The following is a 22,727-nucleotide window of genomic DNA, read 5'->3' on the forward strand; positions in this document are numbered from 1 at the left end:
CCTGGGGTTCCATGGTGTAATGGTTAGCACTCTGGACTCTGAATCCAGTAATCCGAGTTCAAGTCTCGGTGGAACCTTAATCGTTTAGCAGTTTGTAGTGGTGCAATCTTGAGTCTTTGGTTAGAATTCTTACCTGCAGGGCCAATTTGCTGCGTTTAAGGTTGGAGACTTGCAATGGAGAAAACTCAGAGATTCTGGGAACCCTCGGGTGTTAAATTGAGGAAACAGAATCTTTCCACTCGGCATGGCACAACTTCATTCAAATGATTTAGTTGACCAAATACAGAAAAATGGTCATTCCAAAAACGTTTAATTATGAAACACATTTGAGATAAAAGAGAAAAGGCAATCGAAAACAAGACAAAAGGTGATCAATTGACACATAAAAACATTGAAGCCAGATATATTAGTCTCTGTAACACCAATAGGGCGTTCATCTGTAATGTTTGAGGTGTCAAGTCCAGGGAAAAGCCATTTGAGATATCTGTCTATGAATCTTATTACACCTTGCTGATCTTGACTTTATTGTAATTGAAACAAATTGAGCTCATACACTTGAAATGTGTACATAAAGTCCTTTTCGGGCCTCGTTGGCGCAGTAGGCAGCGCGTCAGTCTCATAATCTGAAGGCCGTGAGTTCGACCCTCACACGGGGCAGTGATTTTAACGCTCTTTCCTCAATTTTGTTATGCCTGCACACACAAATGCTACGTAAGTTTCCTTCTGTCAGCAATGAAACAGTCCAATAGATTTGATGCTGGAGATCTGGCACCTCACGCAGACCAGGTGAGGTGGGCAGTTTATTTGTCTACCTGGGGTTCCATGGTGTAATGGTTAGCACTCTGGACTCTGAATCCAGTAATCCGAGTTCAAGTCTCGGTGGAACCTTAATTGTTTGGCTTTTTGTAGTGGTGCAATCTTGAGTCTTTGGTTAGAATTCTTACCTGCAGGGCCAATTTGCTGCGTTTAAGGTTGGAGACTTCCCATGGAGAAAACTCAAAGATTCTGGGAACCCTCGGGTGTTAAATTGAGGTAACAGAATCTTTCCACTCGGCATGGCACAACTTCATTCAAATGATTTAGTTGACCAAATACAGAAAAACGGCCAATCCAAAAACATTTCATAATGAAACACATTTGAGATAAAAGAGAAAAGGCAATCGAAAACAAGACAAAAGGTGATCAATTGACACATAAAAACATTGAAGCTAGATATATTAGTCCCTGTAACACCAATAGGGCGTTCATCTGTAATGTTTGAGGTGTCAAGTCCTGGGAAAAGCCATTTGAGATATCTGTCTATGAATCTTATTACACCTTGCTGATCTTGACTTTATTGTAATTGAAACAAATTGAGCTCATACACTTGAAATGTGTACATAAAGTCCTTTTCGGGCCTCGTTGGCGCAGTAGGCAGCGCGTCAGTCTCATAATCTGAAGGCCGTGAGTTCGACCCTCACAGGGGGCAGTGATTTTAACGCTCTTTCCTCAATTTTGTTATGCCTGCACACACAAATGCTACGTAAGTTTCCTTCTGTCAGCAATGAAACAGTCCAATAGATCTGATGCTGGACATCTGGCACCTCACGCAGACCAGGTGAGGTAGGCAGTAGATTTGTGTACCTGGGGTTCCATGGTGTAATGGTTAGCACTCTGGACTCTGAATCCAGTAATCCGAGTTCAAGTCTCGGTGGAACCTTAATCGTTTAGCAGTTTGTAGTGGTGCAATCTTGAGTCTTTGGTTAGAATTCTTACCTGCAGGGCCAATTTGCTGCGTTTAAGGTTGGAGACTTGCAATGGAGAAAACTCAGAGATTCTGGGAACCCTCGGGTGTTAAATTGAGGTAACAGAATCTTTCCACTCGGCATGGCACAACTTCATTCAAATGATTTAGTTGACCAAATACAGAAAAACGGCCAATCCAAAAACATTTCATAATGAAACACATTTGAGATAAAAGAGAAAGGCAATCGAAAACAAGACAAAAGGTGATCAATTGACACATAAAAACATTGAAGCCAGATATATTAGTCCCTGTAACACCAATAGGGCGTTCATCTTTAATGTTTGAGGTGTCAAGTCCAGGGAAAAGCCATTTGAGATATCTGTCTATGAATCTTATTACACCTTGCTGATCTTGACTTTATTGTAATTGAAACAAATTGAGCTCATACACTTGAAATGTGTACATAAAGTCCTTTTCGGGCCTCGTTGGCGCAGTAGGCAGCGCGTCAGTCTCATAATCTGAAGGCCGTGAGTTCGACCCTCACAGGGGGCAGTGATTTTAACGCTCTTTCCTCAATTTTGTTATGCCTGCACACACAAATGCTACGTAAGTTTCCTTCTGTCAGCAATGAAACAGTCCAATAGATTTGATGCTGGACATCTGGCACCTCACGCAGACCAGGTGAGGTAGGCACTAGATTTGTGTACCTGGGGTTCCATGGTGTAATGGTTAGCACTCTGGACTCTGAATCCAGTAATCCGAGTTCAAGTCTCGGTGGAACCTTAATCGTTTAGCAGTTTGTAGTGGTGCAATCTTGAGTCTTTGGTTAGAATTCTTACCTGCAGGGCCAATTTGCTGCGTTTAAGGTTGGAGACTTGCAATGGAGAAAACTCAGAGATTCTGGGAACCCTCGGGTGTTAAATTGAGGTAACAGAATCTTTCCACTCGGCATGGCACAACTTCATTCAAATGATTTAGTTGACCAAATACAGAAAAACGGCCAATCCAAAAACATTTCATAATGAAACACATTTGAGATAAAAGAGAAAGGCAATCGAAAACAAGACAAAAGGTGATCAATTGACACATAAAAACATTGAAGCCAGATATATTAGTCCCTGTAACACCAATAGGGCGTTCATCTTTAATGTTTGAGGTGTCAAGTCCAGGGAAAAGCCATTTGAGATATCTGTCTATGAATCTTATTACACCTTGCTGATCTTGACTTTATTGTAATTGAAACAAATTGAGCTCATACACTTGAAATGTGTACATAAAGTCCTTTTCGGGCCTCGTTGGCGCAGTAGGCAGCGCGTCAGTCTCATAATCTGAAGGCCGTGAGTTCGGCCCTCACAGGGGGCAGTGATTTTAACGCTCTTTCCTCAATTTTGTTATGCCTGCACACACAAATGCTACGTAAGTTTCCTTCTGTCAGCAATGAAACAGTCCAATAGATTTGATGCTCGACATCTGGCACCTCACGCAGACCAGGTGAGGTGGGCAGTTGATTTGTCTACCTGGGGTTCCATGGTGTAATGGTTAGCACTCTGGACTCTGAATCCAGTAATCCGAGTTCAAGTCTCGGTGGAACCTTAATCGTTTAGCAGTTTGTAGTGGTGCAATCTTGAGTCTTTGGTTAGAATTCTTACCTGCAGGGCCAATTTGCTGCGTTTAAGGTTGGAGACTTGCCATGGAGAAAACTCAGAGATTCTGGGAACCCTCGGGTGTTAAATTGAGGTAACAGAATCTTTCCACTCGGCATGGCACAACTTCATTCAAATGATTTAGTTGACCAAATACAGAAAAACGGCCAATCCAAAAACATTTCATAATGAAACACATTTGAGATAAAAGAGAAAAGGCAATCGAAAACAAGACAAAAGGTGATCAATTGACACATAAAAACATTGAAGCCAGATATATTAGTCCCTGTAACACCAATAGGGCGTTCATCTTTAATGTTTGAGGTGTCAAGTCCAGGGAAAAGCCATTTGAGATATCTGTCTATGAATCTTATTACACCTTGCTGATCTTGACTTTATTGTAATTGAAACAAATTGAGCTCATACACTTGAAATGTGTACATAAAGTCCTTTTCGGGCCTCGTTGGCGCAGTAGGCAGCGCGTCAGTCTCATAATCTGAAGGCCGTGAGTTCGACCCTCACACGGGGCAGTGATTTTAACGCTCTTTCCTCAATTTTGTTATGCCTGCACACACAAATGCTACGTAAGTTTCCTTCTGTCAGCAATGAAACAGTCCAATAGATTTGATGCTGGAGATCTGGCACCTCACGCAGACCAGGTGAGGTGGGCAGTTTATTTGTCTACCTGGGGTTCCATGGTGTAATGGTTAGCACTCTGGACTCTGAATCCAGTAATCCGAGTTCAAGTCTCGGTGGAACCTTAATCGTTTAGCTGTTTGTAGTGGTGCAATCTTGAGTCTTTGGTTAGAATTCTTACCTGCAGGGCCAATTTGCTGCGTTTAAGGTTGGGGACTTGCCATGGAGAAAACTCAGAGATTCTGGGAACCCTCGGGTGTTAAATTGAGGAAACAGAATCTTTCCACTCGGCATGGCACAACTTCATTCAAATGATTTAGTTGACCAAATACAGAAAAACGGTCATTCCAAAAACGTTTAATTATGAAAGACATTTGAGATAAAAAAGAAAAGGCAATCGAAAACAAGACAAAAGGTGATCAATTGACACATAAAAACATTGAAGCCAGATATATTAGTCTCTGTAACACCAATAGGGCGTTCATCTGTAATGTTTGAGGTGTCAAGTCCAGGGAAAAGCCATTTGAGATATCTGTCTATGAATCTTATTACACCTTGCTGATCTTGACTTTATTGTAATTGAAACAAATTGAGCTCATACACTTGAAATGTGTACATAAAGTCCTTTTCGGGCCTCGTTGGCGCAGTAGGCAGCGCGTCAGTCTCATAATCTGAAGGCCGTGAGTTCGACCCTCACACGGGGCAGTGATTTTAACGCTCTTTCCTCAATTTTGTTATGCCTGCACACACAAATGCTACGTAAGTTTCCTTCTGTCAGCAATGAAACAGTCCAATAGATTTGATGCTGGAGATCTGGCACCTCACGCAGACCAGGTGAGGTGGGCAGTTTATTTGTCTACCTGGGGTTCCATGGTGTAATGGTTAGCACTCTGGACTCTGAATCCAGTAATCCGAGTTCAAGTCTCGGTGGAACCTTAATCGTTTAGCTGTTTGTAGTGGTGCAATCTTGAGTCTTTGGTTAGAATTCTTACCTGCACGGCCAATTTGCTGCGTTTAAGGTTGGGGACTTGCCATGGAGAAAACTCAGAGATTCTGGGAACCCTCGGGTGTTAAATTGAGGAAACAGAATCTTTCCACTCGGCATGGCACAACTTCATTCAAATGATTTAGTTGACCAAATACAGAAAAACGGTCATTCCAAAAACGTTTAATTATGAAACACATTTGAGATAAAAGAGAAAAGGCAATCGAAAACAAGACAAAAGGTGATCAATTGACACATAAAAACATTGAAGCCAGATATATTAGTCTCTGTAACACCAATAGGGCGTTCATCTGTAATGTTTGAGGTGTCAAGTCCAGGGAAAAGCCATTTGAGATATCTGTCTATGAATCTTATTACAACTTGCTGCTCTTGACTTTATTGTAATTGAAACAAATTGAGCTCATACACTTGAAATGTGTACATAAAGTCCTTTTCGGGCCTCGTTGGCGCAGTAGGCAGCGCGTCAGTCTCATAATCTGAAGGCCGTGAGTTCGACCCTCACACGGGGCAGTGATTTTAACGCTCTTTCCTCAATTTTGTTATGCCTGCACACACAAATGCTACGTAAGTTTCCTTCTGTCAGCAATGAAACAGTCCAATAGATCTGATGCTGGACATCTGGCACCTCACGCAGACCAGGTGAGGTAGGCAGTAGATTTGTGTACCTGGGGTTCCATGGTGTAATGGTTAGCACTCTGGACTCTGAATCCAGTAATCCGAGTTCAAGTCTCGGTGGAACCTTAATCGTTTAGCAGTTTGTAGTGGTGCAATCTTGAGTCTTTGGTTAGAATTCTTACCTGCAGGGCCAATTTGCTGCGTTTAAGGTTGGAGACTTGCAATGGAGAAAACTCAGAGATTCTGGGAACCCTCGGGTGTTAAATTGAGGTAACAGAATCTTTCCACTCGGCATGGCACAACTTCATTCAAATGATTTAGTTGACCAAATACAGAAAAACGGCCAATCCAAAAACATTTCATAATGAAACACATTTGAGATAAAAGAGAAAGGCAATCGAAAACAAGACAAAAGGTGATCAATTGACACATAAAAACATTGAAGCCAGATATATTAGTCCCTGTAACACCAATAGGGCGTTCATCTTTAATGTTTGAGGTGTCAAGTCCAGGGAAAAGCCATTTGAGATATCTGTCTATGAATCTTATTACACCTTGCTGATCTTGACTTTATTGTAATTGAAACAAATTGAGCTCATACACTTGAAATGTGTACATAAAGTCCTTTTCGGGCCTCGTTGGCGCAGTAGGCAGCGCGTCAGTCTCATAATCTGAAGGCCGTGAGTTCGACCCTCACAGGGGGCAGTGATTTTAACGCTCTTTCCTCAATTTTGTTATGCCTGCACACACAAATGCTACGTAAGTTTCCTTCTGTCAGCAATGAAACAGTCCAATAGATTTGATGCTGGACATCTGGCACCTCACGCAGACCAGGTGAGGTAGGCACTAGATTTGTGTACCTGGGGTTCCATGGTGTAATGGTTAGCACTCTGGACTCTGAATCCAGTAATCCGAGTTCAAGTCTCGGTGGAACCTTAATCGTTTAGCAGTTTGTAGTGGTGCAATCTTGAGTCTTTGGTTAGAATTCTTACCTGCAGGGCCAATTTGCTGCGTTTAAGGTTGGAGACTTGCAATGGAGAAAACTCAGAGATTCTGGGAACCCTCGGGTGTTAAATTGAGGTAACAGAATCTTTCCACTCGGCATGGCACAACTTCATTCAAATGATTTAGTTGACCAAATACAGAAAAACGGCCAATCCAAAAACATTTCATAATGAAACACATTTGAGATAAAAGAGAAAGGCAATCGAAAACAAGACAAAAGGTGATCAATTGACACATAAAAACATTGAAGCCAGATATATTAGTCCCTGTAACACCAATAGGGCGTTCATCTTTAATGTTTGAGGTGTCAAGTCCAGGGAAAAGCCATTTGAGATATCTGTCTATGAATCTTATTACACCTTGCTGATCTTGACTTTATTGTAATTGAAACAAATTGAGCTCATACACTTGAAATGTGTACATAAAGTCCTTTTCGGGCCTCGTTGGCGCAGTAGGCAGCGCGTCAGTCTCATAATCTGAAGGCCGTGAGTTCGGCCCTCACAGGGGGCAGTGATTTTAACGCTCTTTCCTCAATTTTGTTATGCCTGCACACACAAATGCTACGTAAGTTTCCTTCTGTCAGCAATGAAACAGTCCAATAGATTTGATGCTCGACATCTGGCACCTCACGCAGACCAGGTGAGGTGGGCAGTTGATTTGTCTACCTGGGGTTCCATGGTGTAATGGTTAGCACTCTGGACTCTGAATCCAGTAATCCGAGTTCAAGTCTCGGTGGAACCTTAATCGTTTAGCAGTTTGTAGTGGTGCAATCTTGAGTCTTTGGTTAGAATTCTTACCTGCAGGGCCAATTTGCTGCGTTTAAGGTTGGAGACTTGCCATGGAGAAAACTCAGAGATTCTGGGAACCCTCGGGTGTTAAATTGAGGTAACAGAATCTTTCCACTCGGCATGGCACAACTTCATTCAAATGATTTAGTTGACCAAATACAGAAAAACGGCCAATCCAAAAACATTTCATAATGAAACACATTTGAGATAAAAGAGAAAAGGCAATCGAAAACAAGACAAAAGGTGATCAATTGACACATAAAAACATTGAAGCCAGATATATTAGTCCCTGTAACACCAATAGGGCGTTCATCTTTAATGTTTGAGGTGTCAAGTCCAGGGAAAAGCCATTTGAGATATCTGTCTATGAATCTTATTACACCTTGCTGATCTTGACTTTATTGTAATTGAAACAAATTGAGCTCATACACTTGAAATGTGTACATAAAGTCCTTTTCGGGCCTCGTTGGCGCAGTAGGCAGCGCGTCAGTCTCATAATCTGAAGGCCGTGAGTTCGACCCTCACACGGGGCAGTGATTTTAACGCTCTTTCCTCAATTTTGTTATGCCTGCACACACAAATGCTACGTAAGTTTCCTTCTGTCAGCAATGAAACAGTCCAATAGATTTGATGCTGGAGATCTGGCACCTCACGCAGACCAGGTGAGGTGGGCAGTTTATTTGTCTACCTGGGGTTCCATGGTGTAATGGTTAGCACTCTGGACTCTGAATCCAGTAATCCGAGTTCAAGTCTCGGTGGAACCTTAATCGTTTAGCTGTTTGTAGTGGTGCAATCTTGAGTCTTTGGTTAGAATTCTTACCTGCACGGCCAATTTGCTGCGTTTAAGGTTGGGGACTTGCCATGGAGAAAACTCAGAGATTCTGGGAACCCTCGGGTGTTAAATTGAGGAAACAGAATCTTTCCACTCGGCATGGCACAACTTCATTCAAATGATTTAGTTGACCAAATACAGAAAAACGGTCATTCCAAAAACGTTTAATTATGAAACACATTTGAGATAAAAGAGAAAAGGCAATCGAAAACAAGACAAAAGGTGATCAATTGACACATAAAAACATTGAAGCCAGATATATTAGTCTCTGTAACACCAATAGGGCGTTCATCTGTAATGTTTGAGGTGTCAAGTCCAGGGAAAAGCCATTTGAGATATCTGTCTATGAATCTTATTACAACTTGCTGCTCTTGACTTTATTGTAATTGAAACAAATTGAGCTCATACACTTGAAATGTGTACATAAAGTCCTTTTCGGGCCTCGTTGGCGCAGTAGGCAGCGCGTCAGTCTCATAATCTGAAGGCCGTGAGTTCGACCCTCACACGGGGCAGTGATTTTAACGCTCTTTCCTCAATTTTGTTATGCCTGCACACACAAATGCTACGTAAGTTTCCTTCTGTCAGCAATGAAACAGTCCAATAGATTTGATGCTGGAGATCTGGCACCTCACGCAGACCAGGTGAGGTGGGCAGTTTATTTGTCTACCTGGGGTTCCATGGTGTAATGGTTAGCACTCTGGACTCTGAATCCAGTAATCCGAGTTCAAGTCTCGGTGGAACCTTAATCGTTTAGCTGTTTGTAGTGGTGCAATCTTGAGTCTTTGGTTAGAATTCTTACCTGCACGGCCAATTTGCTGCGTTTAAGGTTGGGGACTTGCCATGGAGAAAACTCAGAGATTCTGGGAACCCTCGGGTGTTAAATTGAGGAAACAGAATCTTTCCACTCGGCATGGCACAACTTCATTCAAATGATTTAGTTGACCAAATACAGAAAAACGGTCATTCCAAAAACGTTTAATTATGAAACACATTTGAGATAAAAGAGAAAAGGCAATCGAAAACAAGACAAAAGGTGATCAATTGACACATAAAAACATTGAAGCCAGATATATTAGTCCCTGTAACACCAATAGGGCGTTCATCTTTAATGTTTGAGGTGTCAAGTCCAGGGAAAAGCCATTTGAGATATCTGTCTATGAATCTTATTACACCTTGCTGATCTTGACTTTATTGTAATTGAAACAAATTGAGCTCATACACTTGAAATGTGTACATAAAGTCCTTTTCGGGCCTCGTTGGCGCAGTAGGCAGCGCGTCAGTCTCATAATCTGAAGGCCGTGAGTTCGACCCTCACACGGGGCAGTGATTTTAACGCTCTTTCCTCAATTTTGTTATGCCTGCACACACAAATGCTACGTAAGTTTCCTTCTGTCAGCAATGAAACAGTCCAATAGATTTGATGCTGGAGATCTGGCACCTCACGCAGACCAGGTGAGGTGGGCAGTTTATTTGTCTACCTGGGGTTCCATGGTGTAATGGTTAGCACTCTGGACTCTGAATCCAGTAATCCGAGTTCAAGTCTCGGTGGATCCTTAATCGTTTAGCTGTTTGTAGTGGTGCAATCTTGAGTCTTTGGTTAGAATTCTTACCTGCAGGGCCAATTTGCTGCGTTTAAGGTTGGAGACTTCCCATGGAGAAAACTCAAAGATTCTGGGAACCCTCGGGTGTTAAATTGAGGTAACAGAATCTTTCCACTCGGCATGGCACAACTTCATTCAAATGATTTAGTTGACCAAATACAGAAAAACGGCCAATCCAAAAACATTTCATAATGAAACACATTTGAGATAAAAGAGAAAAGGCAATCGAAAACAAGACAAAAGGTGATCAATTGACACATAAAAACATTGAAGCTAGATATATTAGTCCCTGTAACACCAATAGGGCGTTCATCTGTAATGTTTGAGGTGTCAAGTCCTGGGAAAAGCCATTTGAGATATCTGTCTATGAATCTTATTACACCTTGCTGATCTTGACTTTATTGTAATTGAAACAAATTGAGCTCATACACTTGAAATGTGTACATAAAGTCCTTTTCGGGCCTCGTTGGCGCAGTAGGCAGCGCGTCAGTCTCATAATCTGAAGGCCGTGAGTTCGACCCTCACAGGGGGCAGTGATTTTAACGCTCTTTCCTCAATTTTGTTATGCCTGCACACACAAATGCTACGTAAGTTTCCTTCTGTCAGCAATGAAACAGTCCAATAGATTTGATGCTGGACATCTGGCACCTCACGCAGACCAGGTGAGGTAGGCAGTAGATTTGTGTACCTGGGGTTCCATGGTGTAATGGTTAGCACTCTGGACTCTGAATCCAGTAATCCGAGTTCAAGTCTCGGTGGAACCTTAATCGTTTAGCAGTTTGTAGTGGTGCAATCTTGAGTCTTTGGTTAGAATTCTTACCTGCAGGGCCAATTTGCTGCGTTTAAGGTTGGAGACTTGCAATGGAGAAAACTCAGAGATTCTGGGAACCCTCGGGTGTTAAATTGAGGTAACAGAATCTTTCCACTCGGCATGGCACAACTTCATTCAAATGATTTAGTTGACCAAATACAGAAAAACGGCCAATCCAAAAACATTTCATAATGAAACACATTTGAGATAAAAGAGAAAGGCAATCGAAAACAAGACAAAAGGTGATCAATTGACACATAAAAACATTGAAGCCAGATATATTAGTCCCTGTAACACCAATAGGGCGTTCATCTTTAATGTTTGAGGTGTCAAGTCCAGGGAAAAGCCATTTGAGATATCTGTCTATGAATCTTATTACACCTTGCTGATCTTGACTTTATTGTAATTGAAACAAATTGAGCTCATACACTTGAAATGTGTACATAAAGTCCTTTTCGGGCCTCGTTGGCGCAGTAGGCAGCGCGTCAGTCTCATAATCTGAAGGCCGTGAGTTCGACCCTCACAGGGGGCAGTGATTTTAACGCTCTTTCCTCAATTTTGTTATGCCTGCACACACAAATGCTACGTAAGTTTCCTTCTGTCAGCAATGAAACAGTCCAATAGATTTGATGCTGGACATCTGGCACCTCACGCAGACCAGGTGAGGTAGGCACTAGATTTGTGTACCTGGGGTTCCATGGTGTAATGGTTAGCACTCTGGACTCTGAATCCAGTAATCCGAGTTCAAGTCTCGGTGGAACCTTAATCGTTTAGCAGTTTGTAGTGGTGCAATCTTGAGTCTTTGGTTAGAATTCTTACCTGCAGGGCCAATTTGCTGCGTTTAAGGTTGGAGACTTGCAATGGAGAAAACTCAGAGATTCTGGGAACCCTCGGGTGTTAAATTGAGGTAACAGAATCTTTCCACTCGGCATGGCACAACTTCATTCAAATGATTTAGTTGACCAAATACAGAAAAACGGCCAATCCAAAAACATTTCATAATGAAACACATTTGAGATAAAAGAGAAAGGCAATCGAAAACAAGACAAAAGGTGATCAATTGACACATAAAAACATTGAAGCCAGATATATTAGTCCCTGTAACACCAATAGGGCGTTCATCTTTAATGTTTGAGGTGTCAAGTCCAGGGAAAAGCCATTTGAGATATCTGTCTATGAATCTTATTACACCTTGCTGATCTTGACTTTATTGTAATTGAAACAAATTGAGCTCATACACTTGAAATGTGTACATAAAGTCCTTTTCGGGCCTCGTTGGCGCAGTAGGCAGCGCGTCAGTCTCATAATCTGAAGGCCGTGAGTTCGGCCCTCACAGGGGGCAGTGATTTTAACGCTCTTTCCTCAATTTTGTTATGCCTGCACACACAAATGCTACGTAAGTTTCCTTCTGTCAGCAATGAAACAGTCCAATAGATTTGATGCTCGACATCTGGCACCTCACGCAGACCAGGTGAGGTGGGCAGTTGATTTGTCTACCTGGGGTTCCATGGTGTAATGGTTAGCACTCTGGACTCTGAATCCAGTAATCCGAGTTCAAGTCTCGGTGGAACCTTAATCGTTTAGCAGTTTGTAGTGGTGCAATCTTGAGTCTTTGGTTAGAATTCTTACCTGCAGGGCCAATTTGCTGCGTTTAAGGTTGGAGACTTGCCATGGAGAAAACTCAGAGATTCTGGGAACCCTCGGGTGTTAAATTGAGGTAACAGAATCTTTCCACTCGGCATGGCACAACTTCATTCAAATGATTTAGTTGACCAAATACAGAAAAACGGCCAATCCAAAAACATTTCATAATGAAACACATTTGAGATAAAAGAGAAAAGGCAATCGAAAACAAGACAAAAGGTGATCAATTGACACATAAAAACATTGAAGCCAGATATATTAGTCCCTGTAACACCAATAGGGCGTTCATCTTTAATGTTTGAGGTGTCAAGTCCAGGGAAAAGCCATTTGAGATATCTGTCTATGAATCTTATTACACCTTGCTGATCTTGACTTTATTGTAATTGAAACAAATTGAGCTCATACACTTGAAATGTGTACATAAAGTCCTTTTCGGGCCTCGTTGGCGCAGTAGGCAGCGCGTCAGTCTCATAATCTGAAGGCCGTGAGTTCGACCCTCACACGGGGCAGTGATTTTAACGCTCTTTCCTCAATTTTGTTATGCCTGCACACACAAATGCTACGTAAGTTTCCTTCTGTCAGCAATGAAACAGTCCAATAGATTTGATGCTGGAGATCTGGCACCTCACGCAGACCAGGTGAGGTGGGCAGTTTATTTGTCTACCTGGGGTTCCATGGTGTAATGGTTAGCACTCTGGACTCTGAATCCAGTAATCCGAGTTCAAGTCTCGGTGGAACCTTAATCGTTTAGCTGTTTGTAGTGGTGCAATCTTGAGTCTTTGGTTAGAATTCTTACCTGCAGGGCCAATTTGCTGCGTTTAAGGTTGGGGACTTGCCATGGAGAAAACTCAGAGATTCTGGGAACCCTCGGGTGTTAAATTGAGGAAACAGAATCTTTCCACTCGGCATGGCACAACTTCATTCAAATGATTTAGTTGACCAAATACAGAAAAACGGTCATTCCAAAAACGTTTAATTATGAAAGACATTTGAGATAAAAAAGAAAAGGCAATCGAAAACAAGACAAAAGGTGATCAATTGACACATAAAAACATTGAAGCCAGATATATTAGTCTCTGTAACACCAATAGGGCGTTCATCTGTAATGTTTGAGGTGTCAAGTCCAGGGAAAAGCCATTTGAGATATCTGTCTATGAATCTTATTACACCTTGCTGATCTTGACTTTATTGTAATTGAAACAAATTGAGCTCATACACTTGAAATGTGTACATAAAGTCCTTTTCGGGCCTCGTTGGCGCAGTAGGCAGCGCGTCAGTCTCATAATCTGAAGGCCGTGAGTTCGACCCTCACACGGGGCAGTGATTTTAACGCTCTTTCCTCAATTTTGTTATGCCTGCACACACAAATGCTACGTAAGTTTCCTTCTGTCAGCAATGAAACAGTCCAATAGATTTGATGCTGGAGATCTGGCACCTCACGCAGACCAGGTGAGGTGGGCAGTTTATTTGTCTACCTGGGGTTCCATGGTGTAATGGTTAGCACTCTGGACTCTGAATCCAGTAATCCGAGTTCAAGTCTCGGTGGAACCTTAATCGTTTAGCTGTTTGTAGTGGTGCAATCTTGAGTCTTTGGTTAGAATTCTTACCTGCACGGCCAATTTGCTGCGTTTAAGGTTGGGGACTTGCCATGGAGAAAACTCAGAGATTCTGGGAACCCTCGGGTGTTAAATTGAGGAAACAGAATCTTTCCACTCGGCATGGCACAACTTCATTCAAATGATTTAGTTGACCAAATACAGAAAAACGGTCATTCCAAAAACGTTTAATTATGAAACACATTTGAGATAAAAGAGAAAAGGCAATCGAAAACAAGACAAAAGGTGATCAATTGACACATAAAAACATTGAAGCCAGATATATTAGTCTCTGTAACACCAATAGGGCGTTCATCTGTAATGTTTGAGGTGTCAAGTCCAGGGAAAAGCCATTTGAGATATCTGTCTATGAATCTTATTACAACTTGCTGCTCTTGACTTTATTGTAATTGAAACAAATTGAGCTCATACACTTGAAATGTGTACATAAAGTCCTTTTCGGGCCTCGTTGGCGCAGTAGGCAGCGCGTCAGTCTCATAATCTGAAGGCCGTGAGTTCGACCCTCACAGGGGGCAGTGATTTTAACGCTCTTTCCTCAATTTTGTTATGCCTGCACACACAAATGCTACGTAAGTTTCCTTCTGTCAGCAATGAAACAGTCCAATAGATTTGATGCTGGAGATCTGGCACCTCACGCAGACCAGGTGAGGTGGGCAGTTTATTTGTCTACCTGGGGTTCCATGGTGTAATGGTTAGCACTCTGGACTCTGAATCCAGTAATCCGAGTTCAAGTCTCGGTGGAACCTTAATTGTTTGGCTTTTTGTAGTGGTGCAATCTTGAGTCTTTGGTTAGAATTCTTACCTGCAGGGCCAATTTGCTGCGTTTAAGGTTGGAGACTTCCCATGGAGAAAACTCAAAGATTCTGGGAACCCTCGGGTGTTAAATTGAGGAAACAGAATCTTTCCACTCGGCATGGCACAACTTCATTCAAATGATTTAGTTGACCAAATACAGAAAAACGGCCAATCCAAAAACGTTTAATTATGAAACACATTTGAGATAAAAGAGAAAAGGCAATCGAAAACAAGACAAAAGGTGATCAATTGACACATAAAAACATTGAAGCCAGATATATTAGTCTCTGTAACACCAATAGGGCGTTCATCTGTAATGTTTGAGGTGTCAAGTCCAGGGAAAAGCCATTTGAGATATCTGTCTATGAATCTTATTACACCTTGCTGCTCTTGACTTTATTGTAATTTAAACAAATTGAGCTCATACACTTGAAATGTGTACATAAAGTCCTTTTCGGGCCTCGTTGGCGCAGTAGGCAGCGCGTCAGTCTCATAATCTGAAGGTCGTGAGTTCGACCCTCACACGGGGCAGTGATTTTAACGCTCTTTTCTCAATTTTGTTATGCCTGCACACACAAATGCTACGTAAGTTTCCTTCTGTCAGCAATGAAACAGTCCAATAGATTTGATGCTGGAGATCTGGCACCTCACGCAGACCAGGTGAGGTGGGCAGTTTATTTGTCTACCTGGGGTTCCATGGTGTAATGGTTAGCACTCTGGACTCTGAATCCAGTAATCCGAGTTCAAGTCTCGGTGGAACCTTAATCGTTTAGCTGTTTGTAGTGGTGCAATCTTGAGTCTTTGGTTAGAATTCTTACCTGCAGGGCCAATTTGCTGCGTTTAAGGTTGGGGACGTGCCATGGAGAAAACTCAGAGATTCTGGGAACCCTCGGGTGTTAAATTGAGGAAACAGAATCTTTCCACTCGGCATGGCACAACTTCATTCAAATGATTTAGTTGACCAAATACAGAAAAACGGTCATTCCAAAAACGTTTAATTATGAAACACATTTGAGATAAAAGAGAAAAGGCAATCGAAAACAAGACAAAAGGTGATCAATTGACACATAAAAACATTGAAGCCAGATATATTAGTCCCTGTAACACCAATAGGGCGTTCATCTTTAATGTTTGAGGTGTCAAGTCCAGGGAAAAGCCATTTGAGATATCTGTCTATGAATCTTATTACACCTTGCTGATCTTGACTTTATTGTAATTGAAACAAATTGAGCTCATACACTTGAAATGTGTACATAAAGTCCTTTTCCGCTCTCGTTGGCGCAGTAGGCAGCGCGTCAGTCTCATAATCTGAAGGTCGTGAGTTCGACCCTCACACGGGGCAGTGATTTTAACGCTCTTTTCTCAATTTTGTTATGCCTGCACACACAAATGCTACGTAAGTTTCCTTCTGTCAGCAATGAAACAGTCCAATAGATTTGATGCTGGAGATCTGGCACCTCACGCAGACCAGGTGAGGTGGGCAGTTTATTTGTCTACCTGGGGTTCCATGGTGTAATGGTTAGCACTCTGGACTCTGAATCCAGTTCAAGTCTCGGTGGAACCTTAATCGTTTAGCAGTTTGTAGTGGTGCAATCTTGAGTCTTTGGTTAGAATTCTTACCTGGTTAGAATTTTTACCTGCAGGGCCAATTTGCTGCGTTTAAGGTTGGAGACTTGCCATGGAGAAAACTCAGAGATTCTGGGAACCCTCGGGTGTTAATGTTAAATTGAGGTAACAGAATCTTTCCACTCGGCATGGCACAACTTCATTCAAATGATTTAGTTGACCAAATACAGAAAAACAGCCAATCCAAAAACATTTCATAATGAAACACATTTGAGATAAAAGAGAAAAGGCAATCGAAAACAAGACAAAAGGTGATCAATTGACACATAAAAACATTGAAGCCAGATATATTAGTCTCTGTAACACCAATAGGGCGTTCATCTGTAATGTTTGAGGTGTCAAGTCCAGGGAAAAGCCATTTGAGATATCTGTCTATGAATCTTATTACACCTTGCTGCTCTTGACTTTATTGTAATTGAAACAAATTGAGCTCATACACTTGAAATGTGTACATAAAGTCCTTTTCGGGCCTCGTTGGCGCAGTAGGCAGCGCGTCAGTCTCATAATCTGAAGGTCGTGAGTTCGACCCTCACACGGGGCAGTGATTTTAACGCTCTTTTCTCAATTTTGTTATGCCTGCACACACAAATGCTACGTAAGTTTCCTTCTGTCAGCAATGAAACAGTCCAATAGATTTGATGCTGGAGATCTGGCACCTCACGCAGACCAGGTGAGGTGGGCAGTTTATTTGTCTACCTGGGGTTCCATGGTGTAATGGTTAGCACTCTGGACTCTGAATCCAGTAATCCGAGTTCAAGTCTCGGTGGAACCTTAATCGTTTAGCAGTTTGTAGTGGTGCAATCTTGAGTCTTTGGTTAGAATTCTTACCTGCAGGGCCAATTTGCTGCGTTTAAGGTTGGAGACTTGCCATGGAGAAAACTCAGAGATTCTGGGAACCCTCGGGTGTTAATGTTAAATTGAGGTAACAGAATCTTTCAACTCGGCATGGCACAACTTCATTCAAATGATTTAGTTGACCAAATACAGAAAAACGGCCAATCCAAAAACGTTTCATTATGAAACACATTTGAGATAAAAGAGGAAAGGCAATCGAAAACAAGACAAAAGGTGATCAATTGACACATAAAAACATTGAAGCCAGATATATTAGTCCCTGTAACACCAATAGGGCGTTCATCTTTAATGTTTGAGGTGTCAAGTCCAGGGAAAAGCCATTTGAGATATCTGTCTATGAATCTTATTACACCTTGCTGATCTTGACTTTATTGTAATTGAAACAAATTGAGCTCATACACTTGAAATGTGTACATAAAGTCCTTTTCGGGCCTCGTTGGCGCAGTAGGCAGCGCGTCAGTCTCATAATCTGAAGGCCGTGAGTTCGACCCTCACACGGGGCAGTGATTTTAACGCTCTTTCCTCAATTTTGTTATGCCTGCACACACAAATGCTATGTAAGTTTCCTTCTGTCAGCAATGAAACAGTCCAATAGATTTGATGCTGGAGATCTGGCACCTCACGCAGACCAGGTGAGGTGGGCAGTTTATTTGTCTACCTGGGGTTCCATGGTGTAATGGTTAGCACTCTGGACTCTGAATCCAGTAATCCGAGTTCAAGTCTCGGTGGAACCTTAATCGTTTAGCTGTTTGTAGTGGTGCAATCTTGAGTCTTTGGTTAGAATTCTTACCTGCAGGGCCAATTTGCTGCGTTTAAGGTTGGGGACTTGCCATGGAGAAAACTCAGAGATTCTGGGAACCCTCGGGTGTTAAATTGAGGAAACAGAATCTTTCCACTCGGCATGGCACAACTTCATTCAAATGATTTAGTTGACCAAATACAGAAAAACGGCCAATCCAAAAACATTTCATAATGAAACACATTTGAGATAAAAGAGAAAAGGCAATCGAAAACAAGACAAAAGGTGATCAATTGACACATAAAAACATTGAAGCCAGATATATTAGTCCCTGTAACACCAATAGGGCGTTCATCTTTAATGTTTGAGGTGTCAAGTCCAGGGAAAAGCCATTTGAGATATCTGTCTATGAATCTTATTACACCTTGCTGATTTTGACTTTATTGTAATTGAAACAAATTGAGCTCATACACTTGAAATGTGTACATAAAGTCCTTTTCGGGCCTCGTTGGCGCAGTAGGCAGCGCGTCAGTCTCATAATCTGAAGGCCGTGAGTTCGACCCTCACACGGGGCAGTGATTTTAACGCTCTTTCCTCAATTTTGTTATGCCTGCACACACAAATGCTACGTAAGTTTCCTTCTGTCAGCAATGAAACAGTCCAATAGATTTGATGCTGGAGATCTGGCACCTCACGCAGACCAGGTGAGGTGGGCAGTTTATTTGTCTACCTGGGGTTCCATGGTGTAATGGTTAGCACTCTGGACTCTGAATCCAGTAATCCGAGTTCAAGTCTCGGTGGAACCTTAATTGTTTGGCTTTTTGTAGTGGTGCAATCTTGAGTCTTTGGTTAGAATTCTTACCTGCAGGGCCAATTTGCTGCGTTTAAGGTTGGAGACTTCCCATGGAGAAAACTCAAAGATTCTGGGAACCCTCGGGTGTTAAATTGAGGTAACAGAATCTTTCCACTCGGCATGGCACAACTTCATTCAAATGATTTAGGTGACCAAATACAGAAAAACGGCCAATCCAAAAACATTTCATAATGAAACACATTTGAGATAAAAGAGAAAAGGCAATCGAAAACAAGACAAAAGGTGATCAATTGACACATAAAAACATTGAAGCCAGATATATTAGTCCCTGTAACACCAATAGGGCGTTCATCTTTAATGTTTGAGGTGTCAAGTCCAGGGAAAAGCCATTTGAGATATCTGTCTATGAATCTTATTACACCTTGCTGATCTTGACTTTATTGTAATTGAAACAAATTGAGCTCATACACTTGAAATGTGTACATAAAGTCCTTTTCGGGCCTCGTTGGCGCAGTAGGCAGCGCTTCAGTATCATAATCTGAAGGCCGTGAGTTCGACCCTCACACGGGGCAGTGATTTTAACGCTCTTTCCTCAATTTTGTTATGCCTGCACACACAAATGCTACGTAAGTTTCCTTCTGTCAGCAATGAAACAGTCCAATAGATTTGATGCTGGAGATCTGGCACCTCACGCAGACCAGGTGAGGTGGGCAGTTTATTTGTCTACCTGGGGTTCCATGGTGTAATGGTTAGCACTCTGGACTCTGAATCCAGTAATCCGAGTTCAAGTCTCGGTGGAACCTTAATCGTTTAGCAGTTTGTAGTGGTGCAATCTTGAGTCTTTGGTTAGAATTCTTACCTGCAGGGCCAATTTGCTGCGTTTAAGGTTGGAGACTTGCCATGGAGAAAACTCAGAGATTCTGGGAACCCTCGGGTGATAAATTGAGGTAACAGAATCTTTCCACTCGGCATGGCACAACTTCATTCAAATGATTTAGTTGACCAAATACAGAAAAACGGCCAATCCAAAAACATTTCATAATGAAACACATTTGAGATAAAAGAGAAAAGGCAATCGAAAACAAGACAAAAGGTGATCAATTGACACATAAAAACATTGAAGCCAGATATATTAGTCCCTGTAACACCAATAGGGCGTTCATCTTTAATGTTTGAGGTGTCAAGTCCAGGGAAAAGCCATTTGAGATATCTGTCTATGAATCTTATTACACCTTGCTGATCTTGACTTTATTGTAATTGAAACAAATTGAGCTCATACACTTGAAATGTGTACATAAAGTCCTTTTCGGGCCTCGTTGGCGCAGTAGGCAGCGCGTCAGTCTCATAATCTGAAGGCCGTGAGTTCGACCCTCACACGGGGCAGTGATTTTAACGCTCTTTCCTCAATTTTGTTATGCCTGCACACACAAATGCTACGTAAGTTTCCTTCTGTCAGCAATGAAACAGTCCAATAGATTTGATGCTGGACATCTGGCACCTCACGCAGACCAGGTGAGGTGGGCAGTTGATTTGTCTACCTGGGGTTCCATGGTGTAATGGTTAGCACTCTGAATCCAGTAATCCGAGTTCAAGTCTCGGTGGAACCTTAATCGTTTAGCAGTTTGTAGTGGTGCAATCTTGAGTCTTTGGTTAGAATTCTTACCTGCAGGGCCAATTTGCTGCGTTTAAGGTTGGAGACTTGCCATGGAGAAAACTCAGAGATTCTGGGAACCCTCGGGTGTTAAATTGAGGTAACAGAATCTTTCCACTCGGCATGGCACAACTTCATTCAAATGATTTAGTTGACCAAATACAGAAAAACGGCCAATCCAAAAACATTTCATAATGAAACACATTTGAGATAAAAGAGAAAAGGCAATCGAAAACAAGACAAAAGGTGATCAATTGACACATAAAAACATTGAAGCCAGATATATTAGTCCCTGTAACACCAATAGGGCGTTCATCTTTAATGTTTGAGGTGTCAAGTCCAGGGAAAAGCCATTTGAGATATCTGTCTATGAATCTTATTACACCTTGCTGATCTTGACTTTATTGTAATTGAAACAAATTGAGCTCATACACTTGAAATGTGTACATAAAGTCCTTTTCGGGCCTCGTTGGCGCAGTAGGCAGCGCGTCAGTCTCATAATCTGAAGGCCGTGAGTTCGACCCTCACACGGGGCAGTGATTTTAACGCTCTTTCCTCAATTTTGTTATGCCTGCACACACAAATGCTACGTAAGTTTCCTTCTGTCAGCAATGAAACAGTCCAATAGATTTGATGCTGGAGATCTGGCACCTCACGCAGACCAGGTGAGGTGGGCAGTTTATTTGTCTACCTGGGGTTCCATGGTGTAATGGTTAGCACTCTGGACTCTGAATCCAGTAATCCGAGTTCAAGTCTCGGTGGAACCTTAATTGTTTGGCTTTTTGTAGTGGTGCAATCTTGAGTCTTTGGTTAGAATTCTTACCTGCAGGGCCAATTTGCTGCGTTTAAGGTTGGAGACTTCCCATGGAGAAAACTCAAAGATTCTGGGAACCCTCGGGTGTTAAATTGAGGTAACAGAATCTTTCCACTCGGCATGGCACAACTTCATTCAAATGATTTAGGTGACCAAATACAGAAAAACGGCCAATCCAAAAACATTTCATAATGAAACACATTTGAGATAAAAGAGAAAAGGCAATCGAAAACAAGACAAAAGGTGATCAATTGACACATAAAAACATTGAAGCCAGATATATTAGTCCCTGTAACACCAATAGGGCGTTCATCTTTAATGTTTGAGGTGTCAAGTCCAGGGAAAAGCCATTTGAGATATCTGTCTATGAATCTTATTACACCTTGCTGATCTTGACTTTATTGTAATTGAAACAAATTGAGCTCATACACTTGAAATGTGTACATAAAGTCCTTTTCCGCTCTCGTTGGCGCAGTAGGCAGCGCGTCAGTCTCATAATCTGAAGGTCGTGAGTTCGACCCTCACACGGGGCAGTGATTTTAACGCTCTTTTCTCAATTTTGTTATGCCTGCACACACAAATGCTACGTAAGTTTCCTTCTGTCAGCAATGAAACAGTCCAATAGATTTGATGCTGGAGATCTGGCACCTCACGCAGACCAGGTGAGGTGGGCAGTTTATTTGTCTACCTGGGGTTCCATGGTGTAATGGTTAGCACTCTGGACTCTGAATCCAGTTCAAGTCTCGGTGGAACCTTAATCGTTTAGCAGTTTGTAGTGGTGCAATCTTGAGTCTTTGGTTAGAATTCTTACCTGGTTAGAATTTTTACCTGCAGGGCCAATTTGCTGCGTTTAAGGTTGGAGACTTGCCATGGAGAAAACTCAGAGATTCTGGGAACCCTCGGGTGTTAATGTTAAATTGAGGTAACAGAATCTTTCCACTCGGCATGGCACAACTTCATTCAAATGATTTAGTTGACCAAATACAGAAAAACAGCCAATCCAAAAACATTTCATAATGAAACACATTTGAGATAAAAGAGAAAAGGCAATCGAAAACAAGACAAAAGGTGATCAATTGACACATAAAAACATTGAAGCCAGATATATTAGTCTCTGTAACACCAATAGGGCGTTCATCTGTAATGTTTGAGGTGTCAAGTCCAGGGAAAAGCCATTTGAGATATCTGTCTATGAATCTTATTACACCTTGCTGCTCTTGACTTTATTGTAATTGAAACAAATTGAGCTCATACACTTGAAATGTGTACATAAAGTCCTTTTCGGGCCTCGTTGGCGCAGTAGGCAGCGCGTCAGTCTCATAATCTGAAGGTCGTGAGTTCGACCCTCACACGGGGCAGTGATTTTAACGCTCTTTTCTCAATTTTGTTATGCCTGCACACACAAATGCTACGTAAGTTTCCTTCTGTCAGCAATGAAACAGTCCAATAGATTTGATGCTGGAGATCTGGCACCTCACGCAGACCAGGTGAGGTGGGCAGTTTATTTGTC

At 41.9% G+C, this 22,727-nt stretch overlaps 53 non-coding genes across 53 annotated transcripts; all 53 read left to right on the top strand.

Annotated features, from left to right (window-relative positions):
- Positions 1–5: 5 nt before the first annotated feature.
- trnaq-cug (transfer RNA glutamine (anticodon CUG)) lies at positions 6–77 on the top strand. Its single transcript has one exon. It is a non-coding gene; the product is annotated as a tRNA-Gln (tRNA).
- Positions 78–584: 507 nt separating this feature from the next.
- trnam-cau (transfer RNA methionine (anticodon CAU)) lies at positions 585–657 on the top strand. Its single transcript has one exon. It is a non-coding gene; the product is annotated as a tRNA-Met (tRNA).
- Positions 658–816: 159 nt separating this feature from the next.
- On the top strand, positions 817–888 carry trnaq-cug (transfer RNA glutamine (anticodon CUG)). The gene has a single exon. It is a non-coding gene; the product is annotated as a tRNA-Gln (tRNA).
- Positions 889–1,395: 507 nt separating this feature from the next.
- On the top strand, positions 1,396–1,468 carry trnam-cau (transfer RNA methionine (anticodon CAU)). The gene has a single exon. It is a non-coding gene; the product is annotated as a tRNA-Met (tRNA).
- A 159-nt stretch (positions 1,469–1,627) lies between these two features.
- trnaq-cug (transfer RNA glutamine (anticodon CUG)) lies at positions 1,628–1,699 on the top strand. Its single transcript has one exon. It is a non-coding gene; the product is annotated as a tRNA-Gln (tRNA).
- A 506-nt stretch (positions 1,700–2,205) lies between these two features.
- On the top strand, positions 2,206–2,278 carry trnam-cau (transfer RNA methionine (anticodon CAU)). Its single transcript has one exon. It is a non-coding gene; the product is annotated as a tRNA-Met (tRNA).
- A 159-nt stretch (positions 2,279–2,437) lies between these two features.
- Positions 2,438–2,509, top strand: trnaq-cug (transfer RNA glutamine (anticodon CUG)). Its single transcript has one exon. It is a non-coding gene; the product is annotated as a tRNA-Gln (tRNA).
- A 506-nt stretch (positions 2,510–3,015) lies between these two features.
- Positions 3,016–3,088, top strand: trnam-cau (transfer RNA methionine (anticodon CAU)). The gene has a single exon. It is a non-coding gene; the product is annotated as a tRNA-Met (tRNA).
- A 159-nt stretch (positions 3,089–3,247) lies between these two features.
- On the top strand, positions 3,248–3,319 carry trnaq-cug (transfer RNA glutamine (anticodon CUG)). The gene has a single exon. It is a non-coding gene; the product is annotated as a tRNA-Gln (tRNA).
- Positions 3,320–3,826: 507 nt separating this feature from the next.
- On the top strand, positions 3,827–3,899 carry trnam-cau (transfer RNA methionine (anticodon CAU)). The gene has a single exon. It is a non-coding gene; the product is annotated as a tRNA-Met (tRNA).
- A 159-nt stretch (positions 3,900–4,058) lies between these two features.
- On the top strand, positions 4,059–4,130 carry trnaq-cug (transfer RNA glutamine (anticodon CUG)). The gene has a single exon. It is a non-coding gene; the product is annotated as a tRNA-Gln (tRNA).
- A 507-nt stretch (positions 4,131–4,637) lies between these two features.
- trnam-cau (transfer RNA methionine (anticodon CAU)) lies at positions 4,638–4,710 on the top strand. Its single transcript has one exon. It is a non-coding gene; the product is annotated as a tRNA-Met (tRNA).
- Positions 4,711–4,869: 159 nt separating this feature from the next.
- On the top strand, positions 4,870–4,941 carry trnaq-cug (transfer RNA glutamine (anticodon CUG)). Its single transcript has one exon. It is a non-coding gene; the product is annotated as a tRNA-Gln (tRNA).
- A 507-nt stretch (positions 4,942–5,448) lies between these two features.
- trnam-cau (transfer RNA methionine (anticodon CAU)) lies at positions 5,449–5,521 on the top strand. The gene has a single exon. It is a non-coding gene; the product is annotated as a tRNA-Met (tRNA).
- Positions 5,522–5,680: 159 nt separating this feature from the next.
- On the top strand, positions 5,681–5,752 carry trnaq-cug (transfer RNA glutamine (anticodon CUG)). Its single transcript has one exon. It is a non-coding gene; the product is annotated as a tRNA-Gln (tRNA).
- A 506-nt stretch (positions 5,753–6,258) lies between these two features.
- trnam-cau (transfer RNA methionine (anticodon CAU)) lies at positions 6,259–6,331 on the top strand. The gene has a single exon. It is a non-coding gene; the product is annotated as a tRNA-Met (tRNA).
- Positions 6,332–6,490: 159 nt separating this feature from the next.
- On the top strand, positions 6,491–6,562 carry trnaq-cug (transfer RNA glutamine (anticodon CUG)). The gene has a single exon. It is a non-coding gene; the product is annotated as a tRNA-Gln (tRNA).
- Positions 6,563–7,068: 506 nt separating this feature from the next.
- Positions 7,069–7,141, top strand: trnam-cau (transfer RNA methionine (anticodon CAU)). The gene has a single exon. It is a non-coding gene; the product is annotated as a tRNA-Met (tRNA).
- Positions 7,142–7,300: 159 nt separating this feature from the next.
- trnaq-cug (transfer RNA glutamine (anticodon CUG)) lies at positions 7,301–7,372 on the top strand. The gene has a single exon. It is a non-coding gene; the product is annotated as a tRNA-Gln (tRNA).
- A 507-nt stretch (positions 7,373–7,879) lies between these two features.
- trnam-cau (transfer RNA methionine (anticodon CAU)) lies at positions 7,880–7,952 on the top strand. Its single transcript has one exon. It is a non-coding gene; the product is annotated as a tRNA-Met (tRNA).
- Positions 7,953–8,111: 159 nt separating this feature from the next.
- Positions 8,112–8,183, top strand: trnaq-cug (transfer RNA glutamine (anticodon CUG)). The gene has a single exon. It is a non-coding gene; the product is annotated as a tRNA-Gln (tRNA).
- A 507-nt stretch (positions 8,184–8,690) lies between these two features.
- Positions 8,691–8,763, top strand: trnam-cau (transfer RNA methionine (anticodon CAU)). The gene has a single exon. It is a non-coding gene; the product is annotated as a tRNA-Met (tRNA).
- A 159-nt stretch (positions 8,764–8,922) lies between these two features.
- trnaq-cug (transfer RNA glutamine (anticodon CUG)) lies at positions 8,923–8,994 on the top strand. The gene has a single exon. It is a non-coding gene; the product is annotated as a tRNA-Gln (tRNA).
- A 507-nt stretch (positions 8,995–9,501) lies between these two features.
- On the top strand, positions 9,502–9,574 carry trnam-cau (transfer RNA methionine (anticodon CAU)). The gene has a single exon. It is a non-coding gene; the product is annotated as a tRNA-Met (tRNA).
- Positions 9,575–9,733: 159 nt separating this feature from the next.
- trnaq-cug (transfer RNA glutamine (anticodon CUG)) lies at positions 9,734–9,805 on the top strand. Its single transcript has one exon. It is a non-coding gene; the product is annotated as a tRNA-Gln (tRNA).
- Positions 9,806–10,312: 507 nt separating this feature from the next.
- Positions 10,313–10,385, top strand: trnam-cau (transfer RNA methionine (anticodon CAU)). The gene has a single exon. It is a non-coding gene; the product is annotated as a tRNA-Met (tRNA).
- A 159-nt stretch (positions 10,386–10,544) lies between these two features.
- trnaq-cug (transfer RNA glutamine (anticodon CUG)) lies at positions 10,545–10,616 on the top strand. Its single transcript has one exon. It is a non-coding gene; the product is annotated as a tRNA-Gln (tRNA).
- Positions 10,617–11,122: 506 nt separating this feature from the next.
- On the top strand, positions 11,123–11,195 carry trnam-cau (transfer RNA methionine (anticodon CAU)). The gene has a single exon. It is a non-coding gene; the product is annotated as a tRNA-Met (tRNA).
- A 159-nt stretch (positions 11,196–11,354) lies between these two features.
- On the top strand, positions 11,355–11,426 carry trnaq-cug (transfer RNA glutamine (anticodon CUG)). The gene has a single exon. It is a non-coding gene; the product is annotated as a tRNA-Gln (tRNA).
- A 506-nt stretch (positions 11,427–11,932) lies between these two features.
- trnam-cau (transfer RNA methionine (anticodon CAU)) lies at positions 11,933–12,005 on the top strand. Its single transcript has one exon. It is a non-coding gene; the product is annotated as a tRNA-Met (tRNA).
- A 159-nt stretch (positions 12,006–12,164) lies between these two features.
- On the top strand, positions 12,165–12,236 carry trnaq-cug (transfer RNA glutamine (anticodon CUG)). Its single transcript has one exon. It is a non-coding gene; the product is annotated as a tRNA-Gln (tRNA).
- A 507-nt stretch (positions 12,237–12,743) lies between these two features.
- On the top strand, positions 12,744–12,816 carry trnam-cau (transfer RNA methionine (anticodon CAU)). Its single transcript has one exon. It is a non-coding gene; the product is annotated as a tRNA-Met (tRNA).
- A 159-nt stretch (positions 12,817–12,975) lies between these two features.
- trnaq-cug (transfer RNA glutamine (anticodon CUG)) lies at positions 12,976–13,047 on the top strand. The gene has a single exon. It is a non-coding gene; the product is annotated as a tRNA-Gln (tRNA).
- A 507-nt stretch (positions 13,048–13,554) lies between these two features.
- On the top strand, positions 13,555–13,627 carry trnam-cau (transfer RNA methionine (anticodon CAU)). Its single transcript has one exon. It is a non-coding gene; the product is annotated as a tRNA-Met (tRNA).
- A 159-nt stretch (positions 13,628–13,786) lies between these two features.
- trnaq-cug (transfer RNA glutamine (anticodon CUG)) lies at positions 13,787–13,858 on the top strand. The gene has a single exon. It is a non-coding gene; the product is annotated as a tRNA-Gln (tRNA).
- A 507-nt stretch (positions 13,859–14,365) lies between these two features.
- On the top strand, positions 14,366–14,438 carry trnam-cau (transfer RNA methionine (anticodon CAU)). The gene has a single exon. It is a non-coding gene; the product is annotated as a tRNA-Met (tRNA).
- A 159-nt stretch (positions 14,439–14,597) lies between these two features.
- Positions 14,598–14,669, top strand: trnaq-cug (transfer RNA glutamine (anticodon CUG)). The gene has a single exon. It is a non-coding gene; the product is annotated as a tRNA-Gln (tRNA).
- A 507-nt stretch (positions 14,670–15,176) lies between these two features.
- On the top strand, positions 15,177–15,249 carry trnam-cau (transfer RNA methionine (anticodon CAU)). Its single transcript has one exon. It is a non-coding gene; the product is annotated as a tRNA-Met (tRNA).
- Positions 15,250–15,408: 159 nt separating this feature from the next.
- On the top strand, positions 15,409–15,480 carry trnaq-cug (transfer RNA glutamine (anticodon CUG)). The gene has a single exon. It is a non-coding gene; the product is annotated as a tRNA-Gln (tRNA).
- Positions 15,481–15,986: 506 nt separating this feature from the next.
- Positions 15,987–16,060, top strand: trnam-cau (transfer RNA methionine (anticodon CAU)). The gene has a single exon. It is a non-coding gene; the product is annotated as a tRNA-Met (tRNA).
- Positions 16,061–16,812: 752 nt separating this feature from the next.
- trnam-cau (transfer RNA methionine (anticodon CAU)) lies at positions 16,813–16,885 on the top strand. Its single transcript has one exon. It is a non-coding gene; the product is annotated as a tRNA-Met (tRNA).
- A 159-nt stretch (positions 16,886–17,044) lies between these two features.
- Positions 17,045–17,116, top strand: trnaq-cug (transfer RNA glutamine (anticodon CUG)). Its single transcript has one exon. It is a non-coding gene; the product is annotated as a tRNA-Gln (tRNA).
- A 513-nt stretch (positions 17,117–17,629) lies between these two features.
- Positions 17,630–17,702, top strand: trnam-cau (transfer RNA methionine (anticodon CAU)). The gene has a single exon. It is a non-coding gene; the product is annotated as a tRNA-Met (tRNA).
- Positions 17,703–17,861: 159 nt separating this feature from the next.
- trnaq-cug (transfer RNA glutamine (anticodon CUG)) lies at positions 17,862–17,933 on the top strand. The gene has a single exon. It is a non-coding gene; the product is annotated as a tRNA-Gln (tRNA).
- Positions 17,934–18,440: 507 nt separating this feature from the next.
- On the top strand, positions 18,441–18,513 carry trnam-cau (transfer RNA methionine (anticodon CAU)). Its single transcript has one exon. It is a non-coding gene; the product is annotated as a tRNA-Met (tRNA).
- Positions 18,514–18,672: 159 nt separating this feature from the next.
- trnaq-cug (transfer RNA glutamine (anticodon CUG)) lies at positions 18,673–18,744 on the top strand. The gene has a single exon. It is a non-coding gene; the product is annotated as a tRNA-Gln (tRNA).
- A 507-nt stretch (positions 18,745–19,251) lies between these two features.
- trnam-cau (transfer RNA methionine (anticodon CAU)) lies at positions 19,252–19,324 on the top strand. Its single transcript has one exon. It is a non-coding gene; the product is annotated as a tRNA-Met (tRNA).
- Positions 19,325–19,483: 159 nt separating this feature from the next.
- Positions 19,484–19,555, top strand: trnaq-cug (transfer RNA glutamine (anticodon CUG)). Its single transcript has one exon. It is a non-coding gene; the product is annotated as a tRNA-Gln (tRNA).
- Positions 19,556–20,062: 507 nt separating this feature from the next.
- On the top strand, positions 20,063–20,135 carry trnam-cau (transfer RNA methionine (anticodon CAU)). Its single transcript has one exon. It is a non-coding gene; the product is annotated as a tRNA-Met (tRNA).
- A 731-nt stretch (positions 20,136–20,866) lies between these two features.
- On the top strand, positions 20,867–20,939 carry trnam-cau (transfer RNA methionine (anticodon CAU)). The gene has a single exon. It is a non-coding gene; the product is annotated as a tRNA-Met (tRNA).
- Positions 20,940–21,098: 159 nt separating this feature from the next.
- trnaq-cug (transfer RNA glutamine (anticodon CUG)) lies at positions 21,099–21,170 on the top strand. Its single transcript has one exon. It is a non-coding gene; the product is annotated as a tRNA-Gln (tRNA).
- A 506-nt stretch (positions 21,171–21,676) lies between these two features.
- On the top strand, positions 21,677–21,750 carry trnam-cau (transfer RNA methionine (anticodon CAU)). Its single transcript has one exon. It is a non-coding gene; the product is annotated as a tRNA-Met (tRNA).
- Positions 21,751–22,502: 752 nt separating this feature from the next.
- trnam-cau (transfer RNA methionine (anticodon CAU)) lies at positions 22,503–22,575 on the top strand. Its single transcript has one exon. It is a non-coding gene; the product is annotated as a tRNA-Met (tRNA).
- The last annotated feature ends 152 nt before the right edge of the window (positions 22,576–22,727 follow it).

Source organism: Pungitius pungitius, chromosome 6 (assembly GCF_949316345.1).
Source record: "Pungitius pungitius chromosome 6, fPunPun2.1, whole genome shotgun sequence".
In the NCBI taxonomy this organism is placed as follows: domain Eukaryota; kingdom Metazoa; phylum Chordata; class Actinopteri; order Perciformes; family Gasterosteidae; genus Pungitius; species Pungitius pungitius.